Source organism: Dermacentor andersoni, chromosome 7 (genome assembly GCF_023375885.2).
Source record: "Dermacentor andersoni chromosome 7, qqDerAnde1_hic_scaffold, whole genome shotgun sequence".
Classification (NCBI taxonomy): Eukaryota; Metazoa; Arthropoda; class Arachnida; order Ixodida; family Ixodidae; genus Dermacentor; species Dermacentor andersoni.
Window position 1 is genome coordinate 147,995,149 of NC_092820.1, and position 16,048 is coordinate 148,011,196.

At 51.7% G+C, this 16,048-nt stretch overlaps 1 protein-coding gene across 4 annotated transcripts in view; it reads left to right on the top strand.

Annotated features, from left to right (window-relative positions):
• hth (Meis homeobox homothorax) overlaps nt 1–16,048 on the top strand; it is a 369,843-nt gene that overhangs the window by 210,201 nt on the left and 143,594 nt on the right. The gene's annotated exons all lie outside the window — the stretch shown is intronic.

Genomic DNA, 16,048 nt, shown 5'->3' on the forward strand with positions numbered 1-16,048 from the left:
GGATCCGGGATCAGCAGAGCTCCTCTACGTGGCTTAGGGAGGCACAGCCGTCACAGTAGCGCCTTTTCAGGCTGGGACAATTCGAGGAAACTTCAAGGAAAAGCAGCAGAAAGCAGTCCTCACGACCTGGGATCGGCGCGGACCTGGGAATGTGGCTACGGTTGACGCGACCTTCGCAAGCTGGATGTAAACTACGGACGGAAGAGCGAGTTTTGTGGGTCCCGGGTCAGCAGGGCTCCTCCTCTACGTGGGTCAGGGAGGCCAACCGTCGCAGTAACGGGTTGAAGGCTGGGATGAGACGAGGAAACTTCAAGGAAGAGCAGCAGACGACAGTCCTGACGATCTGGGATCGGCGGACCTGGGAACGTGACTCCAGGAGACACGACCTTCGCAAGCGCGAGGTTGGGTAAGTGCTGGGGCGACTACGTTTTGCCGGACGGTAAGGACAGGTTTCTATCGGGCAATTAGCGTGGATTGATCGCCGCCGGGTGTGCGGTCAATACAGGGGAAGTTGTGTTCGGCTCTCGGGAATGCATAGATATCACAGTGTTAAGAGGAAGCTTTAGCTCGGGCCCAACTCCGACGCGGCCTATTGAAATACATGTAAAAACGCAAAAACGTTTTTCTGAGATAACCCCTGGACCGATCTTAATGAAATTTGTTGCATTTGAGAGAGAAAGCTAAATTCTAGTGACTGTTGGAAGCGGAATTTTGATTTAGGGCTTGAGTTTTGCTAAAAAGATTTTCAAAAATTCAGAAGTTTGAGAAAAATAGAAGCACGAAGTTTACAAACTAATAGCTCTGCATCAAAAAGAGATATCGGGATTCTGTAAACGGCATCCATTAGACCATTCAAAGCGGACAAATTTGATATGTCATTTTACATCCTACGTGAATTCGTTACGTTATTTACGAGGGTTTTGCATAAGTTGTAATAACACATTGACACATTTTTTGAGGCTCATCTGTAACATATCAATTTTGTCCGCTTTAGATGTGCTATCAGCTACAATTCACAGAATTGCGATATCATTTTTTCTTGCTGGGTTACGGAGTTGTAAACTTGATAGTTTCGTTTTCTGAAAATTTGAGATTTTTGCAAATTTTTTATCAAAATATGACAACCTAAATCGAAAATTCGAAACGAACAGTCACTAGATTTTGCGTTTTTCTTTTAAATGCAGCAAACCCCGTCAAATTTGGTGCAGTGGTTGCCGAGAAAAACGAATTCTCCTTTTACATGTATTTAGATAGGAGCACCCGAGCTAAAGCTTCCTCTTAATATAAGAGGAGCTGCTTGCTGTTGGCAGCAGAACTCGGTATGGATATTAACAATAAGTTGAGGAAGGCCGAAATTCGTACGGCGATTGCGGTGCCACCACAAACGGGAAGCGTGAAAATGACGAGTTTGCTTCAGCCGTACAAAACAGGCGATGACATTGGTCTCTACCTGATTAATTTTGAACGGATTTGCGAGAAGCGATCAATTCACCGAGACACATGGCCGGAACGGTTGTTTGCGTTGCTGCCGGGTGAAGTCTCGCATTCTCGCAAGTCGTATCCCCACTGAGGGCAGCCGAGGCAGGCGTGTACAGTTCGGTGAAGTCGAGTTTGCTCGCAAAACTACCACAGAGAAATTTCGGAGGAGATTCTGACAGGAAAGAAAGAAGCCAAAATAAAGCTTCGTTGAGTTTGTGTGTAGCCTGAAGGATAATTTTTCAGAGTTGGCGAGGTCAAGTGTAGTAACTTCGAGGTCAAGTGTAGTAAAAGGAGCCAGAATGAGGATGCACTTGGTTTGAGCCGTGGATTTTAAGCAACGGACTCCAGGTTTGAAAAAAAAAAAAGTGTTATCGATGTTATTGAGCTACGCAACTAATTCCTGTCTTGCCGAGGGCTGACCACGACAGAAAAGAAAAAAGGAGAGAGAGAAAGAGAGGAGTGGAACTTTGTAAAGCAATGTGGGGATCACAGCGTCCGGTATAGGCGTATCGCTCGAGCACGCCAAACAGAGTGTGTGTGTGCTTGTGTTTTCCTATGAAGAACGCCGCAATAACGCGAGGGCTGGGACCCCCACCTGCAGTGGGTCCTCAGCCATTTCGGAAGGGAACCTCGAAGCTTCGGGCAACCTGACAGTTGGTCACCCTCAGGTCGGATCTCCCGGCGGAGGAAGAGTCTGTTACGTCTCTATACGGCGATGAGCATTCCTTAGACTACCGGACGTACTCGTCAGTGGGCGTGGTGCATTGTTGACCCAAACGCCACCTCGAGCCGCAGAAGTAGGCTTACCACGAAGCAGGGAGATAGAAGCTAACGGTGAACGCATTGAACGCAGACTTTCGCCTTCTTCGTCTGCCCAACAAAACCTTGTTCGGTGATAGCGCACATCGCCAAAGAAGAAATATGTAGAAGCGACGAGGAACAAACAGCTACAGACGTTCGGATGGCACAAGCGGCAGGGGTGGAAGTTGAGAACCATTCTGGTAGACGATATGGAAGCAGCGACGCTGTCCAGAACAGAAACCTCAAGGAGGGAGGAAACAGGCTTTCGAGGAGGGCGCTGGCCTGCTGGTCCATTGAAAAACAAAAGCGGCACTTGCATCAGCAGCAGCGGCAACAACAACGCCGCCGCCGCCACCACTATACCGTTGAGGTGAAGGGAAGCGTATGAAGTTAGGTGAAGAGGAACGTATTGAAAAACAACGAATCTCGTCACTAGCAGACGGCTAGAGCCATGACAAAAGTGCCAGAAGCGTCTGCCAGAACACTAGCAGACGATCATGCTGGGTCTTCTGGTGTGTGCGTGTGTGTGTGCCTGGAGAAGTGGTGGTGGAGTGCTGGTCCATTGCATTATGTATTTTTGCTTTCCTTACAGTTTTTGTTTACTTAAGACGCTTTTCTCGGCTTCTGGTATGAAGGATGCGATGAGCAGACGACTATGGCCCTGCCAGAAGTGCGGGGGCCGTCTGCTACACTTCTGGCATAACGTTAGCAGACGATCACGGAGGCTTCTGCTGGGGGGCATTAATATTTTCTTTTTTATAGCTTTCATTGCTGATATATGGATTGTTTTTTGTTGTTTCTGTTTTGGTTGGCCATTTTACTGTACCAATGCTTTATGCGTATGTGTTTTGTTTTCACCTTTCTTTGGCCAGGCGCACGACCTCACAATGCGTAGCACGGTCGGGATGAGTGTGCAGCTGCCTTGCTTGCCCTTCTGCGCGCCGTTCGTGTTTGCGTCCCGTCTCGAGCCTCGCCGAAAGCCGCGTTGTTTTCTTTATTTCTTTCATTTATTCTTTCTTTTACGTCGTCTCGTGAGGGCGGCGGGAGGTGCTGGTTGCCTGGAGCGCGGCGTCTGGTTTGTGTTTCGCGGGTCCCCTCGAGTGGTATCGTCATTTCTATCTTTTCTTGATCAGCGCAACTTCCTTCTCCTCCTTCTTCGTCAGCCTCCTTTCTCGACGTCTATGTTTTGTTTTTCTTCTGCTATCCTTTTGTTTTCATGCGGCATGCACAGGCGAACGTCGGGAGTTCGACAGCCTCCGACGTGACTATACAGGAAAACAGCAGCAGGGAACACCACCGAAACAGTGGGGAAACAGAACAGCCCTGTTCCAGCTTTCATCAGAGGCCAGAGCGGCATGGTAGCAGTAGGTAGCAGTAGTAATAGCTGTAGCAGTTATAGCTGGTCGTTTACTTCATCTTCAATGAAAGGTAGGAAAATTAGCGCTGGCCGCAATGTCACTGTTTAGCTACAGCTGCTGACACCTCGCTAGAGTTTCGAGAACGACCTGCCTGTTTTCGGCAGCCAGTTATATAGCTCCCTTTCGAATTTGCCTACTCGGTATGCATACGCAAGCGCCGTCCATGTGTTCGAGCACCGAGCTAGGCTTCTTCGAGTTGGCTTGCTTGCCCGGACCGCCTTATATTGTATGCGGCGGCATGGATGGGCGAGATGACGTCCGTTGACTCTCTGTAGCCGCGGCCACGGGCGGAAGAAGGCTGCATCGCTCGGAGCGCTCGCAGATAGGAATTTCGGACCTTGCGCAAGTGCGCTCGCAATTGAGCTCGCCTCGTCCGCGTCGTCCGCCCCGACGAAGCGGGGTGTTATGATTGCCGGCGCGGTCCCTTCCCTGCCCTTCGCCTACTTGGGCGCCGAGAAGCTTCGCCGCCGCCAGGGTTTCCCTTCGCTGGCCAGTAATGGGCCGGTCATTAAGTCCTCTTAAAAAAAGCGCGCGCTGACTGCCGCCGCTTCTTCGAGTCGAAGGCGCATGCGCCGTTGCAAAAAGAAAGCGAAACGACAAAATTGAGCAGACACAAAGAAACGCAAGCGTTGAAGAAGAGAACACCAACACTGCTGACGTGACTGGTTTGTCTCGCGGTGCGGGGGGGGGGGGGGGGGGGGGGGAGTGCATCTTCTCTACCCTCCCTCGGTTCCGATGGATGGACGGACGGACAAGCGCCTGATCCCCCCCCCGGGAATTACTTTCCCCCTCTCCTCCGCGATGCTCGCTTCGCTTTCTCTCGCTTGCCTGTTGAGATCGACGCCTCCCCCCTGGAAACGAAGAGAGCTGGGTGGGGCGCGCTGTTGAAGAGCTGCGCCTCTTTCTTCTCGGCCAAAGCGTTTTGACTCTCGTTGCGCTAATTCTGCCTCTTTCGTCGGTGGCTGCCGGAGTAGTGAGTGGTACGGCGGTCGCCCTTTCTCGTGCCGGTGTTTTATGTTTTTTTCTTTCTTCTGGACGTTGAGAGCCGGGAATATAAGGATCGAGGAAGAGGGGGTTAAACGCTGCGCGGGTCTTCGAACAACCGAGTCGCAGCAAAGCGTCCGCATCCTTGGCGGTGGCAGAGCGAAATGAGAAAGACGGGCGACCGTACTCGCGAGAAGGGGCAGGGCACGATGAAGATTGTTTTGAGAAAGCGGCGGCGGCGGTGATGAGCTCTCTCCCTCTCCCCCTTCCTTCACCTCGCTCCAGCCCGTCCTTCTCTGAGCAGTGGCTGGAGGAAACAAAATGGCGAAGAGGGCAGGCGTCGCGGAGCATTCGTATTAAGGTGGCGCGCGAAGAGGTCAAAATGTGTTTTCTCTTTCTTTCTTGTTCGCTGACTGGGAGGTTTGTTTGCTTGTGTGCTTACTTTTACCGTGCTTTTGACATCAAGGAAGGCTTGGAAGCGGCGAGGAGACGGGTTTTGCGAAGACGCGCGGTTGCGAGCTTGCGAGACGTGCGCAGCGCCGACGCCGGGCGGGCCACTTCCCGGCATCACAGTCAATTACGTGCGCTCGTCTCGCCGTGGTGGCCGTGGTGGTGGACGGTTCTTCTCTAGAGCATAGCCCAGAGCGTCGGCGGGGAGGAGCATGGCCTGAGAGTGGAGTCAGTGGCAGACACGCATCTCTTCGACGAGTACTGTGTGAGATAGAGATGCATTGAGATAGAGAGTGCATGAGAGAGAGACAGAGAGAGAGGGTTCTCTCAAAAGTCAAAGGGGATGACGTCATTACTACATAATCGAGAGCCTCTGGTCTTGCCCGGCCTTGTTCTTTCTTTCGCTTTTCTATTTTTTTTCTTCCTTTTGCCGCCGAGAAAGCTGGTAATGAGAAAGACACGCGTAGCTGGTGCCCGTGAAGAGAATGGGGTTGGTTGTTATTCGTCGTCGCAATTTTCACGAGCGGATCAGATGCTCTTCATTTCATTTATACAATATAACATTGCGGCTTGGTTGTTAGTCCCTTTTGCTGAGGCGGTATGCAATATGCCCTTCGCTGCGCGTGCTTGGCACGTTAGGGCGATGGCTTTTTTATTTTCGTTTCTGCGGCAGGGAGCATTGTTTCGTGGCTTAGTGCCAGGCGAATGCTTAACGTCGTCGACTGTCATGGACAGCGATACACTGTATATACGTACACTTACTGGAGCACGCGGGAGAGCTATAGGCTTCTCGCGATGCTATCTCAGTTGAGAGGACACTAACGAGTTACACTGAAGCAGTTTATAATCCGGCAGTATTTATTCAAGACTACGTTTTTCGTTTATTTGGCGGAAAAAGCGTTGGCTACAAGCTAGACCGCCGGCAGTCAACGTTTTTTCAATATTTTTTCAACGTCTTTTCAACGTCTTTTCAACGTCCTTTCAACGTATTTTCAACGCCGCAAAGCCCGTCTCTTCAAATTTCGCGCGCTAACGGCAGTGCCGGAGCACCTCTCAGCAAGAAACGTTTTTCTTTTTTCTTTCCACGGCGCCGATAAGTGTTACATGGAACATCAAAACAACATTTTGCCGAAGATGTTGAGGACATATTTCTCGGAACTGGTGTCGAAGCACGGTATTTCGGGCATACGTGGGGGAGCGCCTTCATCACTACATGGCTTCAATTGCATAGTTTTGGACATAGGCTTCAAAGTGAACCATTAGACGGTGATCGATTACAGACTCTATTAATTAGCAACATCGCACTGCGATTTTGTTGTGCAATTGCGTGCCTTCAAGTAACCTGACGTGACCGGATTGCGCATTCTGATGTGTAGGTTATCAGTCCGCTGCCATATACGATCGCCTGGGGATACGTGCGCACAATTGTGGAACCGGTGCTGACAATCGGCAAGGTTAATTGTCTCACTCTCTCCCGCGCACGTTTTTCATTCCACCTTACCATTCCGAGAGGACGCAACACCTTTTTCTCAGCCAGTCAGAGCGTGGGCCAAAAAAATATGGCAGAAACCGACAACATGGCGGAGTTCCCACTTGCCTTCTATAGGATGTTCTCGTACTTTCAAGAATGCGCCAATTTGCCAATTATTTTTGACCACATTGAACCATGTGTTCCATGGGCGTTCCTTGACAGCCTCGCGCGATCCTGTATATTGACCGCAACCCAAAAACAGCCCTCGATAAAAGGTGTCGCGACTCGCCTCGTTTTCGTCGAGCCAAGGGTTGCCATGGTTACACGTGTATATGCAGAGAGAACACGCGTGCACGCTTGGCTCCATTGTTCCTCGCGGCATTCACTGCATACGACGCATTGACGTGCCCGCGTCGTGTGCGAGCGCCATCAGCGTGTCACGTGCGTATGCACCGCGTCACAACGGTCGACGTGCGTCAAGGCCCGCGCGAACCTGTCACGTGTGCCTTCCGAACGGAGTAGTAGACGTGCCCCCGTGGGGCACGCAAAACGGTGAAATTAACCAGCAGCGCGCGAAACGCAGACATAGATAGATAGATAGATAGATAGATAGATAGATAGATAGATAGATAGATAGATAGATAGATAGATAGATAGATAGATAGATAGATAGATAGGGCAGCACAAAAAGGAGATGTGCCGGGGTTATATATCTGGATACTGCTACTGCTAAACTACTACTAATTACTACTACTACGGTTGCTGATGCCTCTGCCAATAAAAGCATATATACTTATATCATCAATTCATTTTCTCAGTCTTCCTTACTAGCACCAAATTGTTCATCTTCTACGTTTTCTTTACTACTGCTACTGTAGCTTATCTACCATGTCATTATTTTTATTACTTATGCTAGTTAAACTTCTTCACTACTTGTACTTCTGCTGCTAGAACTACTATACTAGTGCTCGTTCTTCATCCTCCTCCTCTGTCTTCCTTGCTAGTGCGTTTTAGTAGTGCTTCGCATTGTTTACTACTACTACTACTACTACTACTACTACTGCTACTACTACTACTACTGATTCTTCATCTTCGACATGTCTACTTCTGGGATGTAATGGAGAGCTTTACATTAGGGAACGCAAGTGGATTGCAGGCGCAAGAACTAGGCGCCACGCTACTGCGCATGCGCAGACCCTGACGTAGGTATCCGCGCATGCGCAGCACCGTCGCCCCTAGATCTTGCGCACGCCAGCCGCTGGCGTCCCCTAATCTTAAAGCTCTCTGTTATCGACTCTTCTTGCGCGCCTATTCCTCCCGTCTTCCTCGTTCATCTATACCGCCACTCCCGGACGCCATCTCCTCTTCGCGGTTTTCACCCTCTTGTGTCATCGCAGTCGTCGTCGGCGGCAAAGGGCGACAACTGGTCTTGAAAAGCACCGCCCCACCGCGCCGCTCCGAATACTAATGCCGCGTCGGGCCCTGCCCACGGCGGCGTTGTCGGTGGCGGTGGTGGCGGCTGGGACTCGGCGAGCGTCGTACAGGCGGCTGTGGCTCGCACGCATTCAGTCCGCGCAGAGAGATAAAAAAAAAGAAAGAAACACTGCGGCAGCAGGTAGAGCCGGCCCCGCGCGTCATTTACATGCGCCGGACTCGCTGGGCCTCCGCGTAATTTTTCGCGGTCCTGACGCAGCTCCGCTTCTCTCCTCCTCCCCCAGCCGACCGGCTGTCACTCATCCTCGCCCTCTTTTGTTTCTCTCCCTCTGTCTCCTGAGACTCTCACTGCTTCCTTCGATGTTTCGGCGCCCAGGGACGAGAGTAGGCGCTAAGGCCGCCTTTAGTTTTCCTTGTTTGCGTTGTTCTGTGTTTTCTTCCTTTTGTTAACTTTATGGTTTCGCGATGAGACTTCTTCGCTTTTGCGAAGGAAGAGTTGGCGAAGGGAGATATGCGAAGGTAACTTGCTGCGCACTTTTTTTTTTGTTGCTGTTATTGTTCTTGTTCGCATCGGTTGATTTGTGACAGCACGTGGAAGAGCCAGCGCTTCTAACTGTTGAGCTGACAAAATTCTGACTGGCTCCTCTCGACGAGAATCCTAAGTGGACGAGTGGCATGAAGCGAGCTTGAAGTAACAGTTGACATGCGCGTCAGGCCGTGGGGTTTCGTGCCGGTTCATGTTCTCCTTGTGTTGTGAAAGAGAAAGTTGCCATCCACCCGACCAATAGCAAGAAGCTAGGAAGGAAACCCTTATGGGTTTCTCAAAAAGAAAACTTCGCAGTTGAAGAATGCTTCGTCCTAGTCAGGGATTCGAACCCGAGACCATCCAACGCTATTCCCGGTGCGGTCGCTCTGTGCCATCTGAGCTCAGCCGAGGAGCCTAGAAGATCGCAGAGTGAGGGCTGACTAATGACAACTCGAAGCACACACACTTCTGCCTCTCTCCTCTCTCTCTCTGTATGTATGTGTGTGTTTGTGTGGGCGGAGAGGGGGTGGGTGTAAGGTACATGAAAGGAGCGCAGGCTGGCCGCGAAACTGCGTCGCGTACACCGTTGTCGAAGTTTATCGTCCGAGAAAAGTGCGCGTTCAAGCAAATCGAATTGGAAAGTGACCAAAAATACGGTTGCGCTTCGATTCTGGATCGCCACTGCAATCGGTTGCTGCGAACAAAGCTAAGTTCTTTGCAGGAGTGGACGTCGTTACGCACACACACGTGCACGTGCGCGCGCACACACGCGCGCCGGGCCGCGCCTGCGCGTCGAGCAAGGAGAGAACCGCCGCAACGAGCAAGGTTGCTCGGTTGCGTTTTTCACGTTCTCGCTCGCTCGATCGGCGAGTCGCGAAGAGAAAGAGCGAAGAAGCCACTCCGGTGTGTCGGCAGTGCCGAGCAACAAGAGCGAGCCGTGTTCCGACTGATAAGAGCGTCGACCTGCTGGGCGCGCGCACGCGCTGCCTCGGCTTATACGAAGGCACCCCCCTCCTCCCTTCCTTATCGGCTCCCGACCAAACGTGCAACCGCGTCGCGCCCTCGGAGGAGGGTCCGACTTGCCCCACGGCGAGACCGACCGGGTCGCGCCTGGACGTGGCCTCCTCACCGCAACTCCTCGGCGCGCACGCCGGTCACATGCGCACAACGCACGGCACGGCAAGCCGCGCGCGCGCTGTATACCATTCTCCGCTGGTTTGTTGGTGTTCGCGCTGTGACCAGGGCGTCCTCCCCCCCCCCCCCCCCTTTCTTGCCGACGTTGCCGGCTTGCAGCCAGGTGGGGCATCGCGCCTGCAGTGTCGATGCGACATGCAGTGTCGGTCGACGGCACCGTGGTTATATCCCCGTCTTTGTGAGTGCGTGCGTGCGTGCCTGCGGTGCACACGCAATTGACATGCGGGGCCTCGCTCGGAGGATTTGTAATTGAGCGCGCGCGAGGGGCGAAATTGGTCGTACGAGGGCACGCGCGTGTTGCGATTGCGAATTCGGGCGTCGGCAGGTGGCGTCGGTGGATCGATGCTATCGAAGAGAAGGTGTGTACGGTGCCGCAGTGTCGCGGCATTGTTGCGAGCGGACAAGGTCTGTCGAAGACACCCGTCTCGCTCGTCAAGGACACGAACGAAGCGCCGCCTGTCTAGCTAACAAGCTTGGGCGAGGGCCTCGTCAACGATTCGAGATACGATTGCAACATAAGCGTATCACGAGATACCCGCTGCTGTAAGAAGATCTACATTCGATTTCAGTGCACAGCTACTTTGTATAGGTTTTAGGCGGTGTGCCGAGGAGCGGCTTGGCGATATTCTGTGTTGTAAGTTCCGTGCCCACAGCGGGGTGTTGAAGAACTGAAAGCGTTGCGCAAGGGATTTTAGTGCGTGAAGGTGGCGCTGTACCCGTCTTCTTTTTCTCCCTTCGTTGGTAGACCATGTTAGATGCGCTCGCTGTAGGATTGTAACCATACTTTTACTCTTACGACAGGCACAGCTCTGCGAAAAATTACCTGGAAAAGAGTGTCACGAGACAAGCACCGAGGCACTCTTCGTTCGCCGCCGAAAACCGAAACTTTCCGTCTGTGTACGAGCCGTACACACGATGCTTCTTGCTACAAACCAGTGGGGTATCCAGGGCGTGGACCCCCGAAATTTCTTTTGTATGTGGCCTGCCCAGTGCCCGCTCCACCCCCCCCCCCCTTCTTCTCCCTCTCCGTTCCAAGTCTAATGCGTCCCCCCCCCCCTCCTTCCGAAAAAAAAAAAAAAAATTCTCGCTTCACCACTGCTACAAGAAGAACGTTTCCTCCCAAGGTCTTCTAAACGCTTGAAACTGCCCCGTGAAACAAATAACGCGACGGAAATCTCTCTCGCTCTCTCCACCTCTCTTGGCGCGCCATCCTCCCCGGGAGTTCCGTCTAACCAAAGTGCCCCAGTTTCTCATTATCCGCCCGATCTCTAGCTTTCATTCATCGCCTAAGGAAGTCAAGAAAAAGAAGGGGCACGGTTGTTGTTGGGCTGCTCACCTATCCACCTATATCGACACTGCGTGCACGGCAGTAACAAACAAACGGAAATGAGGAACAAAGAAAATTCGCGACGCGGAAAAAACGAAAAATAAAAAAGAAAGCGCCGCCGCTGGTGGTGGCGAAACGTCGTCGGAAAAAGCGGTGACCGCCGGGTCACGTGCTTCGGTAGATCGGCGCGTTGATAGGGCGCAGCCGCGTCGTGACGTGACGTGAGTGCTGCCGTGGCGTCGCGGTCGTCGTCGTTTCTTCCGGCGGCCGCTCAAGTCTTGCTCCAGGACTAGGGTACTAACTGCGCGCGTTTGTGTTTGGCGCGCCCTGTACAACATACTCCGTCTCGATCATTGGCGCTCCCCCCCCGATCTCGGCATTTGCTGGTTCGTGGTGGTAGCGTCGGCGAGCGATGCTGATGGCGTCGTCGGCACGTCGCCTGTGTAGTTTTGCCCGCTATACGACCCATTAGCAGTGCTCGAGATCACGCCTTGTCGTGACCCATCTCTCCCGCCGCGGACCGCCGCTTATGTGGCGGGGGGAGGGGGGGGAGGGAATCTTTGCTATCGTCTCGGCACCGCGTACTGTGGCCGCCGCGCCGATGACCGATTACCGCATGCCGCCTGCACCGTCCCGTCTCTAGATACATGCAGCGCTGTTAAAAGTAGCCCGAGTAACGTTGACGGATAGCAGTTGTAGGCTTGATATCTGTGCGGCCTGCGTAGACAATGAAACCTTGACACCGGTAACCTGTACGTCTTGCGCGGCTTTAATTTGCGGAATTGCGATACAACCCTGCTTCTTATTTTGCAAGGCTATAGGTCCACATGCAGCTAGCAGTGCTCAGCCTCCTTTCTTCCTTCGTTGTTTACGGAATTTGAGCATTAGTGTTCGCCAAGTAACTATCGTATACGACCCATCGTATGCGTCTAAGACCGTATAAGACTGAACACCATAGGTCTTAAAATTGTATCTTGCATCGTGTTTCTTTTTTAGCTTCCTTTCCTTTTTTCGTTAAGCAGCTTGGCTAAAGTTAGCTGGGACACCTTGTATATATTTGCGCATGTGTATATGAAGATTCGCATAATTTCGTCCTGATCACACGTCCCCAATGCCACTCACTCATAACGGGGCTAAAAGGAGTGACACTACGTCAGTTTAGACTGGCAAAATGTGGCCTGAAACTCGTTATTCACTTAGTGGGAAAAGACAAGTTATGCATAATATCAGACAAAGCATCGTGTTCTTGAATGTCGCGCCGGGTACGTGGGGGGTGGCGTCACTGATTTCAAGGGATTATCTCGTATAGTTGGGCGCATTTCCACCAGATACAAAAGTTCTGGGAATTCGCTAGCTTGGTTTTTTTTTTTCTTTTTGGTTCTTCGGAATGCAACGTATGCTTTTCCCTTCAACAGTAATCCCGAGGAGACGCTGATCGAAATTTGTGACGTCACCGTAGGCTGGTGCGGGATTTTGACGGTGGCGTCGCCACCTGGCTTTCGGTTTTCTGTCTCCTCTGGCTTTCGAGATTCCGGTGATGGTTAGAATAGCCGTTTTTCTTGTGTGGCAGGCACGCGAAGTTGACTAATACAGCTCACCTCAACGTTGGGACACTCGAAAGAGAGGTCAGTTGAGCTGTGTTAGTAAGTTATTTGTAAAAGAACTCACGCCACTCTGCGGTTGGCGCCTCGACTCTGCTTCATCCTGCCGCGGTTAATGTATGCTCGAGACGAAGTGTGCTGCAGCCTTAACGTCTCAGTGCACGGAAATGCTGACGCGGGATGTACGCAACGCTCACGGCAGGTCCGGCGTTTCTGGAGCGAAAGCACGACCTCGCTCTGCTCCCCGAGCTCCCTGAGAAAGAGAGAGGGAGAGAGAAAGGTTTTATTGGACAGCGCGTCATCACGCGGCGTCTCGCGAGACACCGCGTTGTTCCTTCGCGGAGCGATGCGTGATGTTCGGCTCGAGAGAGAGAGAGAGAGAGAGAGAGGCGTCCACGCACATTACGCGCCGCAGAGTTTCGGTGTTGAGTGCTGGCGTTTTTCTTCGTGCGCGTTAGGTGATCGAGTGCGCGGTGGCTGAAGCCCGCGTTGTAAGATGCATATCTTTATCCTGGCGCATGCATGCGTGTCGTCGTGTGATTATAACAAGAGGCGGAGGCTTGCAGTAACATTACCTAATATAGCCACTTTTCCATTGGCGGGTTTGGAGGGCACTAATTAACACCGTTAGACCAGGTTTATAATTCGTTATTTTTTGTGTTTTTGAGTAGCGTTAAAAAATTACGGGGTTTTACGGGCCAAAACCATGATCTGATTATGAGGCACGCCGTAGGGGGGGAATCGGGAAATGTGGACCTCCTGGGGTTCTTTGACGTGAGGGTAAATCTAAGTACACGAGTGTTTTAGCATTTCGCCCCCATCGAAATGCGGCCCCCGTGAGCGGGGTTCGATCCCGCGATCTCGTGCTTAACAGTTAAGCCCAACACCACATAGCCTGCTGTTCTTGAGTAGCGTACGTATGCTAGCGACGTATGCTTCTTTCAAACGATGATGTGACTACAAGCGAGGTGGGTGGCGCCGCCGCCGCCTATTCCCCGCACCAACCCGTCATGACGTCATATGTGGTCACCAGTGTACGAAAGAGGTTAATTAATTGTTTATTGTTCCAGGGTAGATTGGTTCCTATTGCACTCGGAAATAAGCGAAAACTGCACTTCGCAACTTATTCCGTGGGCTTGTTTTTCAGAGAAAGAATCCATATAACGACGTTATCCGTGTCGTCTTGCTGACGTCACTGGAGCCGCTGCTGTGGCGTTAATTTGATAATCGAAGCTTGATAGACTGTCAGCGCTGAACGAACGCGGAAGAAATCTGAAAGAAAAAAAAAACCATAGTGTTTGCCCTTCCAAAAGCTCCGGAATATTGAATACGCGGGCTTCTCCGACGTGTTCGTGCATTTACTTCTTGTGCGGACTTTCAAATGGACGCAGTCGATAAATTCCCGTGCAGTCTCTCGTTATACGGTCAAAACGACCAAACGAGGCAGCGGAAGACGAAGGATTTGACGCGCATTAATTCCGCATATCGGCGTCGAGCGCCTGGAGCAACACGAGAAACGTGTAGCCAATGGGAGCCCAATGTTGGTCGTATACATTGCCTTATACATCGGTTACTGTTTCGGCGCGTGCCATTTGGCCAGCACACAGCGAGGCTTCGGTGGTATACATACTTCGCAAGGCGCGTGTGCTGTATGGTATTCAGGGGCCTCGCCGGGTTGGTGTTTCTTCTCGAAGCGCGTCGGTGCAAGACGACCCGGTCGCCTGCGGTTGCCATGGCGACCTAGCCTGGGGCGTCTAGCAACCCGAGCAAGATGGATGAGATGGCGCGCGCTGCTCACATACCTAACCTTCTCCCCCTCCACCATCTCCACCCAACTCCATAGATCCCTTTTGCTTGCCAGCCCGTTGCCCGAGCTTCGCCGGCTATCTTTCGCGATGGCTGCATGCTTCCTCTTTTTGGCTCGCGCATTCGGCTTCGTATATCTTTATGCTTGCGGCCACTCGCAGCGCCTGGTTTTCTTGTCTTATTGTAGGCACACACACTCATCTTGTCGAAGCCGTAGTTTGTTCGCGCTTCGTTCTTTCCTCACTTTATCTGTCCGCGTCTGCAGCCGGAGATCTGCAGCGCCCGGTTTTATCGCACGACGATAATGGATGCGAGTTGCGCGCTTTAATTACGGAAGTGCCGCATGCGGACTCCTATATGCATGCTAGAGGTTAGCGTCGGTTGTTTTCGCTCATGCTGGTTCGTCCCATACGTTGCCGACAAAATCTGCGTCGATAAAAGAGCGAACCAAACGAAATAAAAAGGAGCAATAAGAAGATAAGGCGTCATACGAAGAAGATCGCTCTAATCTGTTGTGGTTCTGTATTGCACGACCAGACTGGATGTCGTCAATTCTTACCTGATGTATTTCGTTGATTGTAGACTCTTGCGAACTACTCTTTCTTTCTTTCTTTTTCTTTTTGGAGGGGCGCGAGGCACTTCAGTTATTTTTAAGGACGGGAATGTAGTGTGATTAGGAAAAGTGAGATGTGTGCCTTGTCATGCTTCGCCATCAACATAGTCTGACCTCGCACGTCTCACGTCCCACTACCTCGACTTACTTGAACAACCAGTGGTACTGTGTGCATATGCCTAGTACTGCTCGCTACTATTCAATTAAAACAAGGAACCGATTTTGATAATGATGATGGATCAATGGATGGCACGTTATTGGTTAAGTGGGAGGACGCTAACGATCATATCATTATACTGCCTTGAAATAAAACGCTGTAGGGAAATGTACAACTAAGCCTGTTCTGTTATGTTATTCTAAGTTCTGGTAGATGGTGCAAATATACTCGGGTCTTCTGGGTTCACGAAGTGTTTTTATAGAACCGGAAACGCTATAAGCATCCCTGAGAGAGAGAGAGACAGAGAGAGAGTGTGTGTGTGTCTTCAATGCTATATGAGGGGGGGGGGGGGCTTGGAGCAGGCACCTGACATACAGCCGCGCTTGATAACGTTCGTTTGTTGTCTCTGCGCGACGACGACTCCCTCGGCTCATCTCGTATTCATGGAGAGTCTAGACACCCCCAACAGGGGGCGGCACGAGTTGTCATAGCGACTATATATATATATATATACATATATGCCATAGACCGCATAAAACTGCTGCGTTTCGCTGCGGTTCAGGAGGAAGCGCGGGCGCGTGAGAAAACGTAATGATATTCCGAACGACGTCGCCGACCGGCCGGACGGCTGGCCGTTTGGCAGGACGTAGTATACGTGCGTGCGCCTGCGCATAGACATAAAATATAACCTCCTCGTCCTCTTACATGCAGATTTGGGAACGATTGTTTCTTCCCGCCGCTGTGAGCTGCGTGACTTCTGTAGGCGTATATTCTTGGCGCGAGCGTA